The sequence below is a fragment of the Sapajus apella genome, unplaced genomic scaffold (assembly GCF_009761245.1).
Source record: "Sapajus apella isolate SASKATOON/1434 unplaced genomic scaffold, GSC_monkey_1.0 scaffold1, whole genome shotgun sequence".
Lineage (NCBI taxonomy): Eukaryota > Metazoa > Chordata > Mammalia > Primates > Cebidae > Sapajus > Sapajus apella.
The window spans coordinates 80,418,903-80,445,752 of record NW_022436941.1 but is presented as its reverse complement, the minus strand read 5'-3'; positions in this window follow the sequence as shown (position 1 = coordinate 80,445,752).

Genomic DNA, 26,850 nt, shown 5'->3' with positions numbered 1-26,850 from the left:
CTCTGAATTGTAGGCTCTATTTTTCCATGGATGGCTTGTATTTCAATAGCTAAGGAAAATTGGCTGGGGCCATTCCTTGCATTTCTTTGCATTTTCCTCAAGTTCTTTGCACAGTAGGTATTTGTGGTTTATTTTTGCTTGGCTTTGATGGCTTTCCATGTGTAGAGAAGCCATGAGAGGGCTTGCTGCTTGTAGATACTCTCAGCCTATTGGTGAAGGGAGGAGTTGAGATGGCTTTCAGCATGAAGGAGGTGGATAAGGTAACTATGGATAGGATAAATCTAAACATTGCAACCTGCATGTCCTGTGAAATTAGCATGTGAAACTGCAGTTGGGGAATGGGGAGGTGAGGTTCCATTGACTTTTATTGTTATAAACCAACCACATGCAGGTAGAGAAACCAACTTAACAAATATGGTAAGTTGCTTCTTAGGTGTTACAGATTAGTTTCCATCTTGCCACTCAAAGTGTTTTTCATGATCTTATAAGCATCAGCAACAACTGAGAGTTTGTTAGAAAAGCAGACTGCTAGCCTTCACCCCAGACCTACTGCATCAGAATCTACATTTTAACACAATAACCGCGTGACTCTTATGCAAGTTAAATGTTGACAATCACTGAATTCTAGACTTGAATATTTCAATATTCTTGTATCTAGCATACTCCCTAAACCAATGAAATGGGAATCTGCAGGAAGGTGTAAAGTACCAGTATTTTTTAAAGCCCCTCATATGGTTCCAATGTGTAAGCAAAGTTGAGGCCAGTAACAGTGAATGATTTCTGCATTGGTAAATATTTAGTAAAGGAACAGATATGAATCAGTTTATCTTTGAGGTAGCTCTCTCTTTTTAAAACATTTCTTACTGTATGTCATATACACATTAGGTGAATTAACAGGACTTTCCTCTACCATGTTGCGTTGATTCTACTTATTTATCTCTATTCCTGGCCATACTCTTTATGGACTGATTTATCCCATGGCATGTTGACTGTTGAACAGGGGCAGTGGGCCCAGTCAGACATTATCAAAGCACATACCAACAAGTCTGGCATTGGAGTGAGCTCTGGGGCTGTCATTAGGTCAGGAAGGCCACTTCCCAGAGATCTGAGATAGAATAAGCTTGGGTTCGAGTGTTCAGTTATGTCCAGAGATGAGAAATGAGAGCTATTGTCAGAGAATGCATCCAAGAGACAAGCATGTGGGGCCAAAATTCAGAAATTAACCAGGAGCCCTAGAACGAGGAGAGTGCAAGACCAGCTAGGGTGTGAAGGTCAAGTCAAGGCAGAAGGAAAGTCAGGTGTTCATGACATTGACCATGAATCAACCTAGGTTGTCTAGAGCTTGTTTATTTTATTGCATTCTGGCCACAGAATAAACGGGGCAGAGTTAAAGACATAGAGTTTGTGTACACAAATCTGCTGCAGTTCTGAGATTCTCTGACTTACCTCCATTAGTAATTTATTATTTGGTGTGGGAGATCCACTCCATTATGATATTGGTCTTATGCAATAAATTTTATTTCATCATTGGAAATGTATTTAATTCTGAAAATGCAAGGCTTTGGGGATAGGATGTAATAATGTCCATCAGAAGTTTAAAGGATCCAGATAGCCATTGTTACATTGGCACCAATGATAAATTTAATGTCAGTTTAAAGAATGCTTTGAAAGCAAAGCTAGGTGGTCTGTAATTGTTCATCACTGAGGCCAACATGGAGATGGGGAGATCTCTTTTGCTTTTCCTTTAGTACAGAACCTTTTTTTTTTTCTTTCATGAACATAAAACACAGCAAGAAACATCAAGGAATATTAGGGTTGGTAAGGACTAAAAATTATCTTTCCAGCTCCCTTCATGCCAACCCTCCCTCACAAAAACCCTCATTGCTTCTATAGGTGCATGACATCTTAAAGATCTTGAAAGGGCTGGAGTGGTCAGGAATTACAATACTGTTTAGTCGTTTACTGTTGATGGCATCATATACATTTCTACGTATGTCTGGAATATCAGAGACATTCTGGGTACTCCTAAAAGTCACAACAGAACTCAGTGGTATGGAAAGATTGAAAAGAATATGCATTTCTTCTGCTGAAGGCAGCATATAGAGGCATAAGCACCACTTTTGCTCCACCACTGTCTTTGCAAATCATACATTTTCCCAGAGATAGATAACAATAAGAAAATATGAGCCCATCTAATTCCTTAGTTCTTCTAGTAAAGTAGAATAGCAAAGTCGTTATAAAATGATAGTCCAATGGTTGTGACATAAAATCCAGATAGGTCAGGTTGGAAGGGTCTCTAAAAATAATTCAGCTGAATCCTTTATTGATGAGGAAACTGAAGTCCAAAAAGGTCAAGTGGTTTTCCCAAGGCCACAAAGCTCTGATTACACAAAGTGGCCGCCAATGCTGTAATATTTATAGGTTTTCAGACTTATTGTTTCTTAGAACAGAGTTCCTTCTTATCAAAATGGATTTTATAGAATATGGCATCCTGCTCACATGCTACAAGGAATCTGCTTCCTTCTGAGAACTACTGCTTGTCCTTCATTATTCAAACCAATTATCTTGGGCTCCTCCCATTCATTGTGGTTTACTTCCCTATTCATTAATAAGTCCTGAGAGGAGAGAAAAGGAAAGGAGGTAAAACATAGCCATTCTTTTACTTAGTGGTTTGGTGGGGATTAGGGGAGAGAGGAAGAGTTGGTGGAAAAAATGAAATTAAAGATTTTTAAGATGACTACCTGTGAATGTCATTTGTTCCAGGGTATTAATGAACTAAAAAATCAAGAGCTTCACAAAAATACACTGACATTCTTATCTTGCAAAATTTCCAATGTTTCACAATCCAAAACTCATATTTTAAACATTATCCAATCACCTACATCACTAGTCTTTAATCTATGAGTTTCTCATGATTTATATTTCTGTTAGAAGCATGATGGGTTTTACTTATGAATGTGTGAGTGAGGAAACCAAGGTAAGTTCCCAGGCTTTTCTAAGCTGAGACTATCACCATATGTGTGAACAAATGCCTTCCAGCCGATACTGGGTGTAAACCACTTGAAATATTGGAGAAAGGCCAACATTTCATCATCTTGGCCAATCTCTTTGCACAGTGTAATGCTCTTGTGTGCCGTTCCAGGGTAGTGAAACGCCGAAGGCGTGTCCAGAATGCCAATGATAATACACCTATTTTTATCTAGCAGAGCCACTGTGGTTCACATAGTTAGTTTCCCAACTGAAAAATGCTGGTGAACCAGCACAGCAAGGCCAAGATAAGTACCTTCTTAGAGTTACTGGCAAACAGCAAAGACAATTAAACTTCAGTATTGAGTCACTTGTCAACAGGGCAGGCTGACTTCAACTCCTACCACTGAGTTTTCAAGCTGCGTAGGATTTTGCCATATTGAGCTTAGTTTAAGCCATTTGTGCTGCTAAATTCTTTAAAAGCCAAACTATTTGATAAGAGGCTGTATGCCTGTATTTTGGAGCATGTGTGATACTTACCATCCTAGTTTGTAAGCTGAAATTGTTGATGCCAAAAGGGGAGATTATTACATGTATTGATGCATTGTGAGCAGACAAAATGTGACTCCTTTTTGCAAAAGAACCTATGTGAATACCAAGTCAACCTCCCACACACATGAGTATTCTTTGTCACTTCAGTGGGAGTTTTATGTGGGAATTAAGAAGAGAGAAATGTCACCCAGAGTATGTCTGATCATGATTTAATATCTGAGCCAAGACATCTTCAGAGAGTGAAAGCTCCTACCCACATAACATTAAGTCATAAACATATGCAGCAATGAGCCTTTGAATATGCCTTTGCAGTGCTTCGGATGGAATGAGCCATAAGCTACATTATTTGATAAATTGAATTGACATTCACAGGAAACTCTCACGTTAGAATATTTAGTTGAAATATAAATGGTCAGTGTTTTGGTTCAACCCTTTGAGGGTGGACCATAAAAGTCTCAATGTCTGCTGAGAGAAGAAAGCCTAAAACAGCTTACATGCCTTCATGGCCTAAAACAGGGAGTGGTAGGAAGTGGGGGAGGCAAGAGAGGCAGAGTGTGTGTGAGAACCAAAGGCTTCCTCTAACAAACTAATTAATTATACCTTTATGTATGATTAAGATGCATTCATTAAAAATTAGAGGCCATATAATTTTGATTACTGTTAAAACAAATGCATACACCAAACAAGCACAACCATGTTTTATTAAAATAAATAAAGGAGCTTATGGGATCAGTCTATGGCATTTAAATGCAGTTCCATCCTATGTTTCCCATGGAGTAATTACATGACTCAGTCCACTGGACACCCAGCTCAGCCAAAGCAGATTTACAGGGAGTAAGGAGAGATCATCCTGGGGTTCCTTTTGCCTGGCTTCGGAATTGCTGAATTAGTGTAGAGCTGGGTGTGAGCTACAGGGTGCACCATTAAGCAGCTTCCTCAACCACGGAAGCATTTATAAGGAAAGAGGCAGGCATGGTGTAGTTCTGGTCCTATTCGTGTTTGGAAATCAAATAGGAGAAACACTGAGAGGTTTATGTAGGTTTTTCCTGGAGACCTGGGTTGGCCATATTGAATCCACAAGAACTAGAGCTGAGTGCGTCCCTTTGTAAGGGCGTGCTGCTGTCCAACGGCAGTGTCATCTGGCCATTGCTCTTTGATGCAAAAACACATTCCATCTGTGGCTCCTCACACTACAGTATGGTAGGTTTTCATTACCTTCAAGGAAAGAAGTCTCTACTCATAACTTTTAAATACTTTAGCTGCAGCCCCCCAGAAGCAGTCCACACAGCAGTTTGTGGGTGGAGTGGATCAGGCACCGGGCTTTGTATGAAGGCCCTTAGAATTATATTGGAACACCTGTAGCCCATTTGTAGACTAAACATGAGTAACTCTTTAAGGCAAGTAAATAAAACAGAACATCATGTTGCAGGTAGGATTTTATTAGCCTCTTATCAGTGACATCATTATTTCCCTTAAACTGAAGCTAATGCTGAGCTAGAATGAGCATTTTTAGGCTTCTTATCATCATAAACTGAGTTCTGCCTTTACAATAATTGCTTCTCTCAACTACTGAATTCTCGAACTCAATTTTAACATGGTAAGCTGTGTTTTCTAATTGGGTCTCTCCACAGGTATTGGCTCCTCTTCTGTAGATATAATTACTTAGCACCCCTGCCCCCACACCACTCCAAGGGGAATTATGAGTGGGGAGAAAGTCCAACTGGCACAGAAACTGTTGTAGAAAATCCAAACTAATGCCAATTGCAAGATTCTGAGTGTTTAGCAATTAATAAATTTATCCTTTTAGCCTAGAAAATTTACCATGGAGACATTTTTTAAAAGCGTACCATATAATACCCTTTCTAGGTTCCTAAATAATATTGGGAAAATCCAAATCATACAAGTCACTTTCTTCTCAACCCCAGGTAAATCAAGCTACTAGATTATTAACTTTGGGTTATATAATCACTATACTCTTATATCAACCCCATATATATATATAAAATAAAGTTATATATGTGTAAATTACAAATAATACATATAATTTTTTAAAATGTTTGTGTGTATATCATAGTTACATATATATAAATATATATATTTATGGAGTACATGAGATACTTTTTTTTTTTTCTTGAGATGAAGTCTCACTTCACCCAGGCTGGAGTGCAGGGACATGATCTCAGCTTACTGCAACCTCTGCCTCCCAGGTTCAAGCGATTCTCCTGCCTCAGCCTCTCGAGTGGCTGGGATATGGCATGTGCCCCACATTGGTGCCACCATGCAGGTGCCAGCACTCCCAGCTAGTTTTTGTACTATTTTACGTTCTCACACGCAGTATATGATGATTCCCTTTTCTTCACATCCTTGCCAGCATCTGTTACTGCCTATATTTCGGATAAAAGCCATTTTAACTGGGGTACATTACTACCCCTTTCAATGATGTGTCTGGGTTTTAGAGGACTAACCATTGCAGGCTAGCATGGGTGTTGGTTATTTTGAAGCTGAGTTTATTTTCAAAGAACTCTTTACAAGTTGTTATATGTTATGTTGTTGGCCCAGAGAGTTGATACAAGTCTTGGAGCCGGAGATCATGTGATAAATAATGCAAAGCAGAAACTTACCCCACTGATTAATCACAATCCTGAATGGAGTGAGTCATGGTCAGTCAACTAGGTAGAATTCGTCTGCTATTCTCCTCTAGATCAAAGACAACCACATTTTGGATCCTCAGGTTATTAAAAAAAATAGAAAAAGAAAAAAATGATTCAAAAGTTTAGAACTGATTCCTGATTTAAAACATTGCAACGCTGCACAATTTTATTTACAAATTCATTCAATAATAAATACCTGTTAAATCATAAAGAATTAAGCAGAAAGAATTCTGTGAGTTATTATTTGTAACTGTATAAACACATCCTTAGTATAAAAAATTATTAGACCTTGTGAAATCCCGCATCAATTTACCTTTTTCTTAAATAGGTGTGTTTGGTCTTAACAGGGAAGTTTTGCATACATAGTTTTTTTATGGTGAGTTTTTAGTAGGATATCACCTTCTAGTGTTCCATCTTTGTTTTTTATCTTTTGTCTTTATATTTTACTTATTTCTGAGTCTATACATGAACTAATTATTTAAAATTTACAGTATATCTTTTTCTTTACAGGGAAAAGAGAAAGAAAGATAATTCCTTGAACTTGAAAATAGACCATTAATGGTGAGTACTTGCCTAATAGTCAGAAATATCATCAAAGTGTTATCTCATGATGGATCCTAACCAAATAAAATATTTCTAATAATAGCTTCAGTTAAATTAAGATAAAAACTGGAAATGGTATTTTTGGCAGTTTTTGACAGTTGAATAATCTCAAATATTGCAAGACACCTGAAATTCCTTATCAGTGAGATCTTTCTCACGTTCTGTATCTTGGAAGTTTGGGTGAGAATTGTATTAAGGATGTTTGTGAAGCCAAAAAAGTAGACATATGTGACAAGAGAGTTTAGAGGTTAAATTTATCTCCGATGAATACATAATACTGCTTGAGACTTAGCCAAGAATCAAAAATTTAAAAGAATCCTGATAGGAAACAAATGATCTATTGAACATGTTCTTAGGTTCTAATTACCTTCTGCAGGAGGCTAAACTTTTCCCCAGTGATATAAAGTGTTCCTTACAAAACTTCTTTTAAATCTTCATAATCACTGATGGAATATAGAAATTATAGCAAAAAAAAAACGCTGGAATAAGAAACATGCTTTCCAGGTACCGTTAATCTAGAGGAGACCTGCTCAACCTCGCTGAGAGCCTCTAAGTACTAATGGAAGGTTTACTTAAATATTGAAGAGAATTATTTTCTATTAGGTTGGTGCAAAAGTAATTGCGGTTTTGCCATAAAAGTAATGGCAAAAATCACAATGACTTTTGCAGCAATCTAGTAAGATGTCTTTATCCTCAGACCATACTCATTTGTTAAAAGAGAGGAAACATCACTTAGTTATTAGATACAATACATCTGAGTTCCAGTCCCAACCCCACCTCTAGCAAACTCTTTGACCTTGTCCAGGAAAACGACAGCCTAAAGCTTGCTGCTAGCAGCGGACTCTGTGACCTTGGGCAAATCACTTAGTCATTAAGTCTCCATTAATCTCTCTCTAAAGTGGACTCCTCTTTGCTCTCTTCTTTATGGGGATATTATGAGCATTAAGGAGGTAATACTGGTAAATTGCTTAGAGTTCCTAAGAAGAAAAGCACACTTCAAATAGAAGCACCATTATATTGTTGTGCAATCAAGTTATGTCTTCTTTTCCTTCAATTATCCCTTTGCTGTTATGTTTGCTTCAACAGTTAGGTGTGTCCATTTTAACTGGGCAAACCAATGCTTACCTCTTATGCCTTTCTCTATTCCTGTTACTTATCCTATTTTGCATATTTTTCCAAGTTAATTTTTGGGGGAAATAATCTATAAATAAGTTATCATCTTGACCATGAGAATACACTTTTCAGAAAGACAACTGCACTATAATATATAGATCAAGTGATGATAGAATAACACCCAGCAGCTTCTAGTATTTTCAAATTACTATGTACAATAAAAGTAATAATTAATGATGTATGTTTAAAGTGTACCTTTCATCTGATCATCTCAAAGTATTTTAGAAACTCTAATTAAACTCCGGAACACCCCTTTATCATACATATTATTATTTCCATGTTGCCAGTGAAGAAACTGAGGTTCAACAAGGTTATGTGACTAGTGCAAGGTCACAGAATGAGTCAGTGTCAGGAAGGGGACTTAGTGTTTTCAAGGCCTAGTCAAGAGTTTTCCATCTGGAGCTCATTTGTGCTCATAATTTTAAGGACGGAAGGTACCACGTAACAACAACTGACTCCCAAAATTCAGATGTAGCATTGCAGTGCTTCGGTGATCTGATGCTCCCCATTTCCCAACCTGTTCTTAACTCTTTCTGTTCTTAATTTCTGTTCTTAACTCTTGGAAGCTTCTCAAGCACATCCACCAGTGGATGAGTAGAGCTTGGCATACATAGGCTATAAAGCTCTAATCAGGTGTTATGATAAGTCTAGTCTAGCAGAAGTACAGAGTGGGAACAAATGTTGAAAGTCAGAACTAAGCTGATGCCAATGAACTACCTGTAGATTTTCATATCCTGCTCTGCCCCATGCTATGTTGCAGCAGGAAGTTTTACTAGACTAAATAGCATCTTATCACTAGAAAAATAACAGTCTGTAATGCTGATTTAATTTGCTTTGAATAAGAAGAATTAGAAATTGACTACCTGCCACTAATAATGTAAATCCTATGAACTGGCTCCAAGGATTGAGATATAGTCCACAGCCTTAGGTAAGACATACCTCTTTTTCAGTTTAGTTGGGTCAGTCTCACTTTATACCTGCATCTTCGGGTTAATTCGAGGAACTTCAAAGTCTCTAACTCAAATGACTTTTCCCACAATATTTTTCTCCTTATGAATAAGTTTCCAAGATTTTTCTTATCTAATCTATGGAATCATTTCATAAAACTCTTTTTAGAGAGTGAAAAGTATTATTTAGAGCGTTTATTTTTTGTGGTCAGAACTGTGCCATAAATAGGAAATCCTAGTGATTGCCCAGGTGTGGGTGGCAAAATGGCTCAATAATGAAGAGCTCTAGTTTGAAGTCAGATTTAATCTACGTTTCTTATTAGCTGCAAGAGGATTACTTAACCTCTTTGGGTTTGTTTTATTATTTGCTAAATGGAAATAATATTCCTATAGCCTGTACTTGTTGTGAATATAGTTATCGTAGGAACAGTTTGAACATGACACCTGGCATGTGGTAGGTATTTAGTAAATGGTAGCTCTTGGTATTAACATTAATTTTAATTATTCTCTGAATTTGCCAAGGAAAAGAGCCAAATAAAAACTGATGATGAGTATGGAAGCTTGAAAAGGGTAAAAAGACAGAGTATGTCCAAAATAAAATAGTTGCTAAGCTGAATCCTTTGCTGTTTGTGACTATAGAAACGAAGCAAAAAACGATCAAGTGTTACCAGATGGCTCTTGGTAACCGAAGCCGGAATGGATGGCACATTAATTACAGGAAAAAGCAGGATATACAGATTGGCACAGAGTATTATCATGTTCTTCTGCTAACAAAAAATGTGATTGTTACTTTCATATATTACAATAGAAAATTGTTCTTTCAAGTCCAACTCTTCTTGTGATGTTTTCCAGGGAATTGTATTTGACTAATGCCCTAAAGCATTTAACACCATTTTCAAAGAAGTTTTCAGAATGTTTGCAAAAACAATAAGACCAAACATAAAGCTAATGTAAAATGAATTAAACCATTCCAGATGTGACTGAGAGGGAAATACAAGTAACTATTTGCTTAAAAAAAAAAAAAGACTGATTCATAAAAAATCCATTTGCCATTTAGGTGTAAGAAGAACTTGGGAGGGGGAGGGGAAGATAGTTTCCTTTTGGTTGAAGAAGAGCAGATGTTCAGGAGTCCCCTAGTGTTTTCTCTTTTCCTAACTTTACAAGGAGATCCACACAATCTGAAAAAATTCTGTAGGACAGGAAATCTCATTGGAATTCATAATCCGGGACTGCAGGATAATTCACAAAAATAAAATTTGTGATAGTCTGAAGACCCAGAGTACTAACTTATCAATATGTAGTCTGTAGCTCACATCAAAATCTTTTTATTTTCAGATGAGTATTAATCTTGATTTATTAGTCTGTTTTTTCAGTGTTTGCATGTTTATCACAGTTAAATACTAGCACTACCTTTAGATGGGTCACTGGAGAACTTTAATTCTTCTTTCATTAATTTTATAAGTGATTGATCCCAGGGTTACTTCTTAATTGATTTTCCTATCTCTAATTTGTTTCTTATTCAATCTATTCTCCATATTTGCTGACAAGCTGATCAAAAATGAAAACCCCAATATATGACTATGTCACTGCTAAGATTAAAATCTTCAGTATCTCTTTATATCTTCAAAAAAAAAAAGGTTTAAACTTATTAGAATAACAGTCCTCTCACTTCGAAATAAGGACCCAACATGGTTTTCAAATTTTATCATGGATCACTCCCTCACTTAAAAATATTTTCTTCTTCATGCCATTCAAACAGTCAACATTAATATTGATGTGGCAAAACCAAACCCGTCTGGAGGTTATGAAGGAGAAAAATCTTTGTGGCACCCCACCTTCTAGAACATAACAAGAAAAGAGCCACAAAGGGCAAAAACCAAACCCATGTTCCATACAGGTTGATAATAGGCAAAAAGATGAGGAAGATTATGTGGTAGGTGAAGAATTTACATGAACCTGTTACTATCATTTTATTTTTTAGAGATGAGATCTTACTCTGTCACCTAGGCTGGAATGCAGCAGTGAAATCATAGCTCACTGCAGCCTTGAACTCCTGGGTTCAAGCAATCCTCTCACTTCAGACTCACAAGTAGTTGAGACTGCAGATGCACACCAGCATGCCTGGCTAATTTGTTTTTATTTGTAATTTTTGTAGAGACATGGTCTCCCTATGTGTTGCCCAGGCTGGTATTGAACTCCTGGACTCAAGCAATCTTTCCGTCCTGGCCTTCCAAAGCACTAGAATTACAGATGTGAGCCATCATGTCCCTTTATTGTTATTACTATGATACTGATTGATTTTTGTTCTATTAGCTGGTCTCAGTAGGATACAAGCTTGAAAGCAGCTGTATGTTTTCTCAGCAATCCTTGATGTAGACTATGTAAAATCGTTTTTTCCCGCCCCAGGGTAAAATAGCTTTTCCAGTCACTTTTAAATAATAAAAAAGACTCTCATTACTTTCAGGAATTAAAGAGTTGAGTCCAGTTTAAAAGCAACTCTTCATCATGGAGCTGTCCTGTCTTCTAATCTTACAAGAATGGCCTAGCAGCTCAGAGTAGGCTTTGTGAATACATGGTATCTACTGTATTTTTTCTCAGTTTTTGCATCTGTGTCAAAATGGAGGCACCAGAAACAGCAACGAGCTCGTAGGGGGAGGGTAAGCAAAGCAAGTGCAGTTATCATCTGTCTTTCTGCCCTATGGATGATAAACTCATTATTGCTGTCTCCTCCTCTTGTAGGATGATACTGTGGGATTTTTGGAGTTCTTCTGCTGAGATCTCAGACTGCAGTAAACTTATAAAGGAGGATTAATTTTCAGTTGTTGGTCACTTACAACTGCCTACCTCATTCCTGAGGCTTTCCTAAGGGCCACTTCACTAAGGGGACACAGTGTAACCCCTTATGTTCCTCTTTGGAGTGGTCCCATTTGAGTGAATTGGAGTGGCTTTTTTTTTTTTCACAGGATCCACATCTAGAACCAGGGAAATAAGCCCTTTTATCACTTCCTGGATGGAGAAACATTTTGCTTTCTACACCGCTCCTTTCTTTGTTCTACCAGCTCCATCCAGACCTTCACCTTTAAACTTTTTCCCACATCTGTCAAACACTAGTTCCTTTCACTGCCAGATTTCTGAAGATGCATGTCAAGCTCTCTCATTAATTTCTTTTAAGCCTGTTATTTTAGGTTTGGAGTCAGGCTGAAGCTCCTCTCTATCTTCATCTGAGAAGAAGTAAAACAGTCAACAACTTTTTTCACAGACATTTTCTCTTTTGATTTTTTTCAACCTCAGCCTTTTATGTGGGTGGAACCAGGGGTGATAACCCAGTTCTTGCAGACCTGTCCGGGGGCTGTCTTCTCTTCTAATCTTAGAAAAATAGTCTAGCAGCTCAGCGTAGACTTTGTGAATACGTGGTATCTACTGGTTTTTTTTTTGGTTTTTGCCTCTGTGCCAAAATTGCAACAGAAAGAGTTTTCTTTTTCTTTTCTTTTTTTGTTTTATTTTGAGACAGGGTCTCACTCTGCTGCCCAGTGGTGTGATCTTGGCTCACTACAGTCTCAACCTCCTGGGCTCAGGTAATCCTCCCACCTCAGCTTCTCAAGAAGCTAGGATTACAGGCACACACCATCATGCCTGGCTAACTTTTTTTGTATTTTTCTAGAGACAGGGTTTCACCATGTTGGCTAGGCTGGTCTCAAATTCTTAGGCTATAGTGATCCTCCCACCTCAGCCTCCCAAAGTGCTAGGATTATAGGCATGAGCCACCACGTCCATCTCAGAAAGAGTTCTTTTTGACATCCTTTTGACGTCTTGTTACTGCAGCACCCCTGAAGGACCATGCCTCTGATCCCTCTTATGGGCCCTGACCTCCATCCCTGGCCCATGCTAGGTATGCTGTGTAGTTTCAGGTCTGCGTTAGCTGTTTAAGCCATCTTTCTGCCTAGAATGCCCTTCCCATCCTCAAAAAAGCTTAGACTTAAGACTTAGCTCAAATAGTGTCTTTTTTGTATAAGCTTTCTGAACTCCCTTGGGTAGAAGGAATACTTATCCCAGCTCTGCTCACCCAGTATTTAGGAATTACATAATGAGAATCCCAGGTTTTGGAGTAAGACAGAACTTTTAGGTTTCAATTTGAGCTCAGCATCTTGGTATCTCTGTGTGACCTCAAAAAATTCTTTAATCTCTCAGTCTATTCATTTGAACAAAAAATGGAGGAAAACTAGCCTCTTATTATTTAGGGTTGTATACATATTAAATGAAATAATTTTTATAAAGTACAGAGTACAATATTTTAATATAGTTACCGCTCAATATGATAATTATGTACTTAATATGATAGTTGACTATTACTACTACTAATGGTGCTTGTACTACAACTTTTAGTTCTTGTGTTCTATTGCTATCACCTGAGAAGTAGTTAAACGCACACACAAGAAAAGGAAGTCTATTTCTACTTTTCTTTGACTTTTTATTTATTGCCATTTGCCATACATTAGACTACATTCTTTGTATATGCTATGCAATTTCATTCTCCCAACTTCCCTATGAGGTAAGTATAATTGTCTCTTTTTGACAGATGAGGAAATTAAGGTTCAGAGAAATGAAGTAACTTGCCAGGGTTCCCACAGCTACCAAGGTGCAGAACTGGAAATGCAAATCTAGGTCTGCCTCATATCAAAGCTCATGCTGGTAATGACCACATCACGCAGGAGGGTCCACAGGCTCTTACTACATATTTGCTCAATGTCCGGCTTTCACAAAATAGCATCACCTACTACTTTCTGTGCCTGTTAATTCCAGCATAACTGTAACTCCACTGTGCTTTTATGCTGCAAAAATTCCCTTTTGTAAATATCATTCAAAATTCCCATGAGTGCTCTTCAAATGTGGACTAGGATAATCTTCGTGAGTCTTTCTTGTTTTAGGTTGAGAATTCCCTGAAAGAGCATCTCCATTTTTCCTCTTCCTGAAAGTTTTTGTATTAACCACCTGGCCATCTATCAAATCAACTCTTCCTCACAGTAACTGGAATTTAAAATGAACAGCTTTGGCCCAGCCAGGCAATTGCTGTGAAATTGTGTCATGCTCACTTAATATGTATGGTACATTCTCCCAGGAAGCCTGAAGTGCAAAGTGTCATTAATTTTCAGTCGGTGTCCCAGTTTTGTCACTGGCATAAGATTTTCTCCTTATCTGTGAAAGGTACTAAATTTCAAGTGCAAAGGCTGAGCTGAAATGTGTGAGGCAGATGACACCAGATGACCCATTTCCCCCATTCCTGGAATAGCACAGTCCTGCTACCTGCTTGCCTCCCATGGAGGCCCTAATCTCATCAGAGTTCTTCTAAGTGATATAGCAGACAGGAGACTCTGCTCTTAATCAGAAGCTCCTGTTTCTGTTTCTTGTCTTTTTTTTAATTTTTTTGAGACAGGGTCTCCCTAGTCACCCAGGCTGGAGTGTAGAGGCACAATTTCTGCGCACTGCAACCTCTGCCTCCTAGGTTCAAGCATTTCTCCCACCTCAATCTCCCGAGTAGCTGGTACTACTGGTGCCCACCACCATACCTGGCTAATTTTTCTATTTTTTGTAGAGGCAAGGTTTCACCGTGTTGCCCAGGTTGGTCTCAAACCCTGGGCTCAAGCGGTCCACCCACCTTGGCCTCTCAGCTACTGTTTCTTCGCAGACCTGTAAATTGCACTTTGATGCAAATCTTTTGTTTAGCCAGAATGATGCTTACTACCAGCTTGAAGTGGCCCTCAAGTCCCAAAGATTGCAGTTCAGTTTAATTTCAGGTAGAGCAAAACAACAACAACAAACCCAAACAAGAACATCTTCTCTCTCCGTCACGTGGATCAATTTAGAGATTCAGGGAAATAAATGGTTCAGCTGACTTCCCACCAGAATTTTTGTTAATATTTCTTGGCCAATTTTAAAAGAAACAAGGTGCAGGGGCTGGCAGATGTACTAATTTAAAAGCCACAGAAGCTATATGTTTCCTGAAAAATATTTGTATGCAATACCTCCATGACTAAAAACCTATTGATAGTTGCTTTTTCTTCTCAATTGGGGGTATAGGGTATAGTGTTGTTGCATGTTGTTTCCCATTCCTCCTTTATGAAACGCACAGATGAGACACTGCCTTTACCTTACAGCCTCTTCAGTTCTCCAAGCAATCCTCTTCATTCTCTGCTTCATGTGCTTCTGCACAGGCAGGTGCTTGTTTAGCTTGTTACATAGTAATTATCTGTTTACTACTCCATGTCCTCACCTGACCTGTGTCTCCTTAAGGGCAGGGACTATGTCCTACACTTAGCCTTCCCAACACCTGATAGGTGTTCATTATCATAATTTCTTTTGTATTGTTTTGTTTTTTGAGATGGAGTCTCGCTCTGTCGCCCAGGCTGGAGTGCAATGGCACTATCTCGGCTCACTTCAACCTCCACCTCCCTGGCTCAAGAAATTCCCCTGCCTCAGCCTCCCAAGTAGCTGGGATTACAGACACATGCCACCAACCTGGCTAATTTTTTTTGTAATTTTTACTAGAGATGTGGTTTCACCATGTTGGTCAGACTGGTCTTGAACTCCTGACCTCAGGCAATCCAGCTGCCTCAGCCTCCCAAAGTACTGGAATTAGAGGTGTGAGCCACCCTGCCCAGCCTATTATCCTATCAATATATCCCTTCCTAAAGTAATTTGAACTTTACAGTGATATCATTATCAATATTAGGTTGCAACAGTTTATAGTGTTGTCACACAGTTTAGTGTATCTCAGTTACTAAAATGTTTGGACTCAAAAAGAAATAAAATATCAACATAAAAATAAAATGTGCTTTGCCAATTCATTCATTTGTTATTACTATATAGAATAGTAAAGATAATCATACATGCAGATGTCATCTTTCGCTGTTCTGCCTCTCTCTTTTTATCCTATGAATTTAGAATACCAAAATTAATCATATACTTATTCCTCAAAACTTTGGTAGTGAATGATAAGTAAGATTATATTAAATTCTTTGAGTTCTTAATCTGGCATTGAGTTTTTTCCATTCTGCAAGCCATCACACGTGCTAATCATGGGGTAGAGTGAGAGGTCTCTCAGTGGGGTCCTCAGATGGGAAGGCAGGATAATAAATGTTATGAAGGCAGAGGCCACATCGCTTTTGCTCAAGAGGTGATGTGGAAATAGCAATAGCTCTTTACTTTAGAGAAACAGTCCTTGCTTGATTTAGCCCCAAATATTATTTCAGGAATTCTATAACCTTTCTTCCTGAGGGTTAGTTTCATTTATTGTCAATGCCGTTCAGGTAGCTTTTTCAAATCCACAGCTTAGACTTCCCTGCCACATACACACACACACACACACACACACACACACACACACACACACACACACACATATATGCAAATATTTATATGCACGCACATGCACATACACACGTACTCACATAAGCCACTTATACATGCATATATATACACACAAACACATACATATGCACATACATATATAATTACTCAAATGCACAAATATGCAAATATGAACATACACAGCACACGCACAGACATGCATTTACTTTATTATGGACTGCATGCTTATATCCCCTCAAAACATGTATGTTGAAGCCTAATCCCTAATATAATGGTATTTGGAGGTGTGGACTTTGGGAGGTGATTAGGTCATGAGGGTGGAGCCCTCATGAATGGGACCAGTGTCCTTATAAAAGAGGCCCCAGGGAGCTCTCTTGTTCTCTTTCTGCCATGTGAGTATACAATGAGGAGTCAGCAGTATGCAATCCAGAGGAGGGCCCTCTCCAGACACCTTGAATTTGAGCTTTCCAGCTTCCGGAACTATGAGAAATAAATTTCTGTTGTTATAAGCCACCAGGTCTATGTGACGCTATTCATCATAGCAGCCCACGCAGATGAAGACACATATGTACACATATGAACACACACACACATATATAAGAACATGCACCCATGCATACACACCCACACAAATCACACATGTGTACACATATGAACACACACACGTATATAAGAACATGCACCCATGCATACACACCCACACAAATCACTGGAGGTGCTTTGCCTCAGTGCCTAGATTTTCTCCCATTCTCCTAAGTTCCCTTGCAAAGTCTGGGATATGAAGAAGGAAACAGGAGAGTGTTATTTACTCTCTGCCTTAGGAAATCTAAGAAAGGTTTGGAGGCATTTCCACTCCCATCTTGGGTGAGTTACCTGAAATCTCCAAACTAGTGACTGTCAGGAAGGCTGTTCCTCCCTAGTGCTGTGTGGTCAGGACTAATGTACCTCCTGGAAGCTTTGCTAGGCTAGCATGAAGCTAAGCTAACACCCAAGCTCATTCATCTGCAGCACCAAAAGGAAGCCCCTGGGGACATGGTCCCTGATGGAGTCTCAGTGAGCACCCTAAAAGCCCAAACTCATTACCTGTCACCAGCAGAATGTGCACTTTTATATGCCGCTGGTTTCCTTGCTTAAATATGTGGAAAACATCTTAGATGGCAGTTCTAGTGACGAGCTGAATATAAATACCTATTTTCTTCACAGCAAAGGCTGGTAAGTATTAAAATTGTTTCCCAAGGGAGACTGTCAAATTTCTACATAAAAGTATTTGAAAATAGGGCATATTTCTGCTTCTCTGGGATAGTATCTGAGTGGATAAATAACCCAGATAGCCACTTAGAGTCTCTCTAAGCACTAACATTGTCTGAAGCTTCCTAGAAAAACCCTCTCTAGCATGCGGCAAAGTATTTTATGATTTCAGTCACCAAAACTATAAAAACGAAAGCCTGGATTGAAGGTGATTTTCTCATGTCTTTGATTAGACATTTTGATCATTCTAAGTAGATCTTTGATCTATGGTGGCAAGGTGCTTAGGCCACTGATAGATTTCAAAGTTATTTTAAGAGACAGGCACGAGTTCACAACTAGGAGCCAGCTGAAACCTAATTTCTAATGACAGTTACAGTATTGATGTTTTTGGCAAGCCTCTCCCTCTTTACTTATTCTTACTGTCTTTGTTTCTCAACAGGGAAACCTGATGTGTTAAAGGCATTATTTGAAAAATTCATTAAAGCCTATTTTTATAGAGCTTCAAAGATTGATATATGTTGTATGCTTTCAAAAGATGAGTGTGATTTTATATTTTTTGAGACTTGTCTGGAAGAAGAGTCATCCCTGAGAAGAGAAAAGCACTTAGAGCTCTTGTAACACTCAGCAGTCCTGGATGTATCCTTTCTATGTCCTTCTCAGGAGAGGTGCCCTCATGTCTGTGGGAACATTACCAGACGTTTTTCCTCTTCTGAGGAGCCTGGGCTATCACATGAATACCCTGCCCATATCCTGGGGCTGGAAGTTGCCGTTTCTGAAAAGCAGGTGTGGATTGGTTCAAAAGCAGTGTGACTCTTCTATGTTTATGGGCGAACATGGAGTCTACACGATGGATCTAGTCAAATTGTGCAATGGTATAAAGGGTAATTCCCTTAGAAAGCCTGAAATCTTAGAAAGCAAGGAAGAAATAAATTGCCCTGGGTAAGTTTCTGCAAATCAAGTTCCTGCCTCATTTGAACTGTGTCAGAAACTTCAGTCTAGCCCCTGGGAAGGTGGCTCCTTGCCTGCTGCAACCATCAGAGGCACAGAGATAGAGGTCAGCCTTTGTGCCTGCTTTTCTTGACTTTAGAGAGGAAAGACGACAAACTCTCTTGTGCTCAACCCACCCATTCAACCGGCATTTCTGAACACTGTTATGTGCTAGGCTCGGCTTGAAGCATGTGCCTAATGAAATAGTTACATATGTCTGCCCTTATGGAGCTTACATTCAAGTAAGGGAGAGAGACATGATAAAGATAAGTAAAATATTATGTTAGATGCTGATAATTGCTAAGGAGAAAACAATAAACAAGGTAGGAGGTTATGAAATACAGAGTTGGAGGATGAAGCAGGGCGTGTGTGTGTGAAATTTTAGATAGGATCTCCAAGCGAGAGATCTATTGGAAGTGAGGAGTTAGCCAAGTGGATATTTGCATAAAAATATGTGATATATAAGCAAAGTTCTAAAAATAGTGAGGAGGCCAGTGTGGCTGGAGAAGTTTGAATGTGGGCAGAGGGGCAACTGGGAGCTGGCTTTTGTTAGGCCCTGTATTAGCTGTACTAGGCTTTGTGCTGAGAGAGCTGTGAAGCCTCTGGAAGATTCTGAGCACAAGATGACCTGCAATTATCTATGGAAGTGTCTTCCCTAGAGGGACAGGTCTGCCCTCAAACAGCACCAGGGTATACATTTGTAATTATTTTCATGTTTTAACAGATGTTATATTGTTTGAAATTAGAATCACTGAAGACTGAGATTCAGTGGACCCATCAGCTGGTGGTCCCTTAAACAATGGCACAGGTTTCCACTGCTTTCTGAGCTGCAGCTGGGATTAATCTTGTCTTGAATTAAGAGTCTTGAACAGTTGCTTTCTCTTACACATTCCACTCCCTGTTTCCCTTTGCTCTCTTTTTAGTTCTTCTATTTCTTCTTATTCCATAGGACCTTTTCCCAAACTTCCATTCTAAACTATACTTCCGTGTTAGAATACATTTTGTCAGATTTAAGCTACCTCTTCTCCCTTCTTAAAAAGAGTCCAGTGATTTTGTTTGTTGTTTGAGTCACAAGAATTAAAAGCCTGCCCTTGCTTATTAAAATCCCTTAACCTTTCCTCTCCTCTTCTGTAAAATGGGTGTAACATCTGCCCCAGAGAATTGTTAGGAGAAACAAATAAGATTTGGCCGTTAAAAGAGTAAGGAAATTTCATGAAAGTTAAAAAAAAAAATACTTTCTTTTTTGAATTTTATTTTTCCTTTTATTAAGTGTTTTAACTATTTAACATTTTTTGTTTCTTTGTTTCTAGCTTTATGGCCTGCCCTTACAAAAACATCATCAATCTAATATAAAGGGTTTGGTCCAATTTCTTTGGGACCTATCTATTGGGACCTATTACTTGGGATCTATTCATTACTGTTATAATTAATGATATTGTTTTGGAAAATATGTCACTGTATTCCATTCATGTGTTAATTATGAATGCAATTCACAAATATGTGATAAAAGTTACACTGCACCAGACATTCCAGACACAGGGATAAGATATTGCCACACATAAAGAAGTATTTATTACAACAGGATTAGAGTCATGTAACAAGCTAGTGCAAGCAATTGTGCTTCTTGGTAGCACAAATACAGAACCGCAGTATTACAGAAGTGCCTAAGGTGGGAGCCTTAAGAGAACCTGGGCATTCTGATGCTGAGAAACAATGCTGAGAGATTGTTGTTGTTGCTGCTATAAAAATCCTCCCACTTCATGAGCATTTTTTCTTTACTTATTTTATGGGTTTGTTTGATTTCCCAATTTAGACTTTGAAATGTGCTGACTTTGTAGTCATAATTATGGTACACTTTTCAAAACTGTCAATGCCAGTGACCAGAACCAATCCGTACATCCCTACCCTTTCACAGGCCTGCCACAATCCTACTGATAGTGGTAACTGCCAGCTGAAGGTTTTGGATCTCGTGATTGCAATGGAAACTGGCAAGATCAATCCTCTTATTTACTAAATTACCTAAGCTTCCTCTAATGTAATTTGTTTTTTTTTTTGAGACGGAGTCTCGCTCTGTCACCAGGCTGAAGTGCAGTGACGTGATCTCAGCTCACTGCAACCTCCACCTTCCAGGTTTAAGCAATTCCCCTACTTCAGCCACCCCAGTAGCTGGGACTACAGGCATGCACCACCACGCCCAGCTTATTTTTTTTTTTTTTGTATTTTAGTAGAAATGGGGCTTCACCATGCTGGCCAGGATGGTCTTAAACTCCTGACCTCATGATCTGCCCACCTCGGCCTCCCAAAGTGCTGGGATTACAGACTTAAGCCACCACACCCTCCACTGTAATTTCACTTGCCCTCTGTGGGGCAAATATTTTCAACATACTTTTTGGTACTGCAGTAAATCACGTTCTATCCTCAAGGATGATAAACAGGAAGATTCTTAAATTATTCATTACAACAGAATTTCTTCCCAAACAACTGTGCAAGTTTAAAGGTTCCTATAGGCTATGTATTGGAAGCACCTTAAAAAAATTTTTTTTAAATTATTTTTTAGCTGAAACGACATTGTTGGCTCCACAAACAAGTGAAACACAATAATGGGTTTCTCTATTCTTGCTTGTCTTTTTCTTCTTCAAAGAATCATGTGGTCATCTTTGAAAAAAAGAAAAAGACCTTGAAATGCTGCAATGCCTGAAAAGGAGAATTTGCAACACTTGGACATCTTGTGTATAAGAAAATATTCTTATCCTTATGCTACTGTCATGGAGCTTGGATATTTACAAACCTACTGCTCTTGACAAGCTTGTGGTAATTTACACAGTCTCACACCACCCCTAATTTATGGCAGAATGCGTCTCATTTGTAATATTCTCAGAGCTCCTCCGAATTCTAACCTCTCTTAACTAGAGACGGTTTCTGAGCAGGCAAGAAGGAAAAGGAGGCAAAACCCGATTGTATCTTTTGTTCCCTTTTCAAAGTTGAATCCCAATCAGCTCTCGAAAGTCCCAAGAATCCTTAAAGTTGGAGACACGTAGCTAATGGAATTCTAGTCAATCCACATATTTATGTGTTTGGAAAGTGGCTGTTGTTATCAGTTCTTCTTAACCATGTGCACTATCATCAGGGGACTTCCAGGCAGCCACACCTGATGAAAGCTGTGATTGCCCTAGATTTCCACTAGAGACCTCTAGCTGATCACAGGAGCTTGGGAAGCAGTTCCCTTCATTGGGCATTTTTCTAGAAGCAGCAGAGGATAAGAGTTTGCCAATTGCCCCTGGGAGAAGGTAGGCTTTACCATCAAAGGAAAATAATCCTGTATTATCTTTCCCTGTCTCTCATTTTTTTTTTTCTTAAGAAAATTGAGGCTTACTCAAGTAGGTATATTGTGAAAGACTGAAGAGGAAATAATTTCTGTGTCTTAAAGCTATGGCATATAAAAAACAAAACAGAGATTTTTATAGATTGAAAGGCCCCCTTCTCCAAGGGGCTGTTCATATTTATGTTTGGAGGCCAGCCTCAATACTCAGTGTTTGAGAGCCTCTCCTGCCAGGTATGAGGGAGGATGAGTTTACTCACAGTCTAAGAGCTTCTGGGCATTATTGTGAAGCTGTACAAAGTGCTCCCTGTGCCCTACCATGCCCCAGCCTTTTACTGTAGCCCCCTATGTGTGAATGATGGTAGCCTCCAGGTGCTTACCACCTTCAATGCCAGGCCTATAGCTCTAATCCCCTGCAACAGAAGCGATGGGGTACATCTGTAAGGAGAGACTGGTAGATGAAGTTTCACCATTTTCCCAAAAATGCAAAACACATTAATCTCCATTTACCTTTGAATAGTCTGTAACAGAAACAGAGGGCCAAAAGGGAAAATAATCTCCCCTCATTTAACCTGTGCCCCTGTGAAAAATTGTGATAGCTTGTATTTCAGAAACTGAGTGTAACTAATTTTGCCCTCTATCCATGGTCTTCACTACATAGCAGCCATAGAAAGAGAATCAAAATAGGATCAGGTCAACGAGTCTATAAAGCCTTTTTTGTAATATATTGCTAGCCATGAGTTGATCACTTTCTTCAGGGACCCTCTAATGTCCAGTTTTCTCTGGAGCAATTGAGGATTTTTTCTTTTTTTTTGGCATTGATTTTTAGGAAAAATCTTGTAATTCTTTTAGGTAGATTGCCATTCGTTCATTCATTTATTCATTTGTTTATCAAATGCCTATGCTGCTCCAGTCGCTGTGATTTGCAAGGAAAACACAATGACAACATACAGGGCTTGAGTGGGAGCTCCTAACATTGGCTCCACAGATCCCTAAAAATGAATGACTGTTACAAGATGTTTGTAATCCTCCTAAGATGTGTGTGTGTGCTTTAACTAATGAGAAAAGTCTAAGATTTAGAACAATCCTTAAAGGAGTTGATGTAGAAACCATTGTAGAGGCTAACAGTTACATGAGCAAGTAATCAGAAGACTGCATTAGAATTGTCATATAGTAAAAATACAGTAGGTACAGTGTCACGTGAGGTCACGGGTGGCGTTTTCTCAATTGTCACTGATGACAGAGGTCAGGGAATGCTACAGAGAAGGTAGCATTTCTGCTATATGTGAAGGATGAGTAGGAAGTGGCGAGATGACTTGAAGGGAGGGTAGATGGAAGACAGTGTGCTCTGAGGGGCAGGTCACCTCCAGGGTCTGAGGCCACCCTGCAAGCTAGAGCATGCTTGGAATTTTCTCTCCTGTAATCTGACAAATGGAGCACACTTTGCCATTAGTCAACTGTTGCAGCAAAAGGAATTCCACAGGCATGCCCTGGCTGACCACAAATGGCTGAGAGCACATGTGAATACAGAATGTCCAAAGGTTGATGTGGAGAAATCAAAAGGATCCGAATGCTCGGTGCTATACCAGAGTTGCAGAAGGCCTAGCCTCAGCACTGTCTTGCTGCTCTCACTCTCCAAACTGCACTAGAGAGGAAGGTCAACTACAGTATTCGGAGCACTGCACCAGGTCCAGAAAGCAGACCTTGATTCTGCAGCTGACCAGCTTCCTCCTCACGTAATTCCACCAGCCTCCACTTCCTCTTCTGTATTTAACAGTTACATTTATTGAGAGCCTCTGTATTCCAGCTACTGTGCTGGGTGAATTACCTGCCTAGTTTCATTTTATTCTCCTGACACCCTGCAAAGTAATTTTCATTTTCCGAATAGGGAAAATATACTCAGAAAATTAAGATAATGCCAGAGTAGTCATGCTGCTAAAGTGTAGTGATACCATGAGAACCACAGTTGCTACCTCCATCTTGATAATTCAACTGGGTTTTAAATGTCACCATCTTAAGACTATTGATTTATCAGTGAAACAAGAGAGGTCAGTGTAATTTAACACAGTTTTGCAAAGCCAGAATACTGCATTGGTCATTTATTGCGTATCTGGGAAGTTATAAATCTGAGTTTGTCTACGGGTGTGCCACGTTTTGATGGTAATAATAGTTTAATTTGAAGCTTACGGGATACAGGTTAATATTAAACTGTCTTCTCATCCATGTGAATCTTATCACTGAGATCTGATTCTACCTAAAAGGTAAGAGAGTTTGAAGTAAATAGCAGCAAGTCTTCTCAAAGTATTCTAAATTGCAAAAACAAGTCTGGATTTTAATCTGAGAATTATTACTTTATCAGAATCCATCTATAAAATATACCATTTGACCATAACACAATAAATAATAAGCTGGGGGTTTGTGTGTTTTTTCGGAAAAAACACTTGATCAGCCTAACCGATAAATATTGTCTTATTCCATGGGGGCCAAAGATGATAAAAGCAGCAACACGTTTTTTTGTTTTTTTTTTTTTGTATAAACTAAAACTATGGCTTTGTGTTTACAAAAAACTTTCAATTCTTACATTAGCATTTTAAAATATGTTCTCATTTTAAAACATTTCTAGCATATCATTGAGTGCAAAACTTAATATTTAAAATTTGCATATCCATTATATTTTAATTATCTCTGCAGCAAGTGCCATAACCTAAGAAATGAACAGTCAAAAATGCAATCTTTGATAACATCTTTGGCAACTTGAGTTATTTCAAATGAATATTATTGAGTTATTGAGTTATTTCAAATAACTTCAAATATATATTGAGTTATTTCAAATAACTCAGTTATTTCAAATGAAGAGGGGATTTCTATATGTAGAATCCATAAAAACCTTTAAACTGAGCAATCATTTGCAGAATTTCATAAACACTAACAATTTCTCATCATTATATTTCTTCCATATTAAAAATACACTGTAGACGTATTAAAAGGTACTTCTAGCTGCTGTATCTCCTAACCTGTGTATTTAAACTTGAACAGTTTATGCATTCATTATAGCATGTTATAGAAATATCTTTCTAACAAGAATATTGGTTATCTAAATCAAATTATGATTTTTGGATATTGTGATGTAGTGCAGTGAATTGACCTGCTATTGAGTAAGACTGTCTTCGATAGTAATTTGATTAACTTGAAAATGGCAGACCCCAAAAGTCCCAGATGATATTGTCAGGCACTATGCTTTAAGACAAGGCAGTTGACAAGATATTTTTCTTTCTTGAGATTTGCATGTCTCTCTAACTTTCAGCAAAACAAAAAGCAAGTAGGTGGCTATAACTCTGCTACCCCAATTATTTAGCTAAAAAGTAAAAAAATCACCCAGTCACTCAGTTCAAAACACAGTCGCTTGGCATTCTGTCCTCAAGTTATCTGAATCGGTAATTTAAAATTTCAATTTCAAAAGAAAGATCTGTGTCTCAGGTTCCCAGAAAGCCAGCTCTGAGATGAAGTCTGCCATGCAGGAAGTTGACTGTGGAGTGTCACTGGGAACAGCCCCTGTGGAAGGGAAAGGAAGGGAAAGGAAGGAAGCAGAGCTGGAGAGAGGAGGAAGAGGAAATGTGATACAGTCACTATGAGCACCCTTGCCTACCATAGGGAAACTTGGAAGATAAATGACCCTTCAGAGCTGATCTGAGTTGAGGCAGAATGGCTGGGATATTAAACTCCCATACAGATTAGTCATTGGATGTGGGTCATGTGGAAAGGCCACCTGACCTTGGGCAAGGTGGCTCTCTTCAGCAGAGATAATCCTGGAAGCAGCTGACAGGGGAGGTTGTCCCTCAGCAATGCTCCCAGTCACTAAAGGAACAAGTACTTCAGTCCCAAAGGGGATTCTGGGTGACATCACAGCATACACCACATGTTGACATGCAGAAATATGTAGTTATCTAATGTTACCTATGTGTGGTCTGGATATTTATTTCTCATTTGTGAATTTGTGACAGTTTTTGTTTTCCTGTAGTTCCTCAATAATATTGCCAAACACAGAGTTATAAACTTTTGGACACTCACACAATATCATAACAAGGAATTTATAAAATGTGATACGTAACTTCTTTGTACCGGTAGATAACATTGACATTATGCCATTTTGGAATGTTGTAGTTATAAATTTGTGATTCTTGTGAGTTTCTTATTATAGAAGCAGCTTGGGCTTGTACTGTCAACATGCTTTCTTTACTATTTCATTGTCCTCCCATGATAAATCCTTGATATCATTACTTTAATATTTTTTTCTATACTTTTAAAGGTGATTCGAGGTTATGGAAACAAATACACTAGAGAAGTCAAAATAATATTATATTGGCCGGCATGGTGGCTCTTACCTGTAATCCCAGCACTTTGGGAGGTCAAGGCGGGTGGATCACCTGAGGTCAGGAGGCTGAGACCAGCCTGGCCAACATGGTGAAACACCATCTCTACTAAAAATATAAAAATTAGCTGGATGTGGTGGCACATGCTTGTAATCCAAGTTACGTGGGAGGCTGAGGCAAGAGAATCGCTTGAACCCAGGAGGCGAAGGTTGCAGTGAGCTGAGATCACAACACTGCACTCCAGCCTGGATGACAGAGTGAGACTCCATCTTGCAAAAAAAATAAAAATTAATAATAATATAACTATCATCTACCAAAAACTTACTATGTGACAGGCACCAAGTGCTTTAGATAGCAGTTTATTAAAGTCTCTCTGAGAAATGATGAGGTGGAGGCCGGGCATGGTGGCTTACGCCTGTAATCCCAGCACTTTGGGAGGCCGAGGCGGGTGGATCACGAGGTCAAGAGATCAAGACCATCTTGGCCAACATGGTGAAACCCCATCTCTAAAAAAAAGGAGAAATGATGAGGTGGAGACTATGAGAAACTAAGTAACTTCCACCTGAAAGTAATGACTAGTGAGTGGTAGAGATGGATTCACACCTAGAACCAAAACTCCCTTATCTGCTATGCTTTACTAAGCCAACACAGGTAGATAGATATAGGTA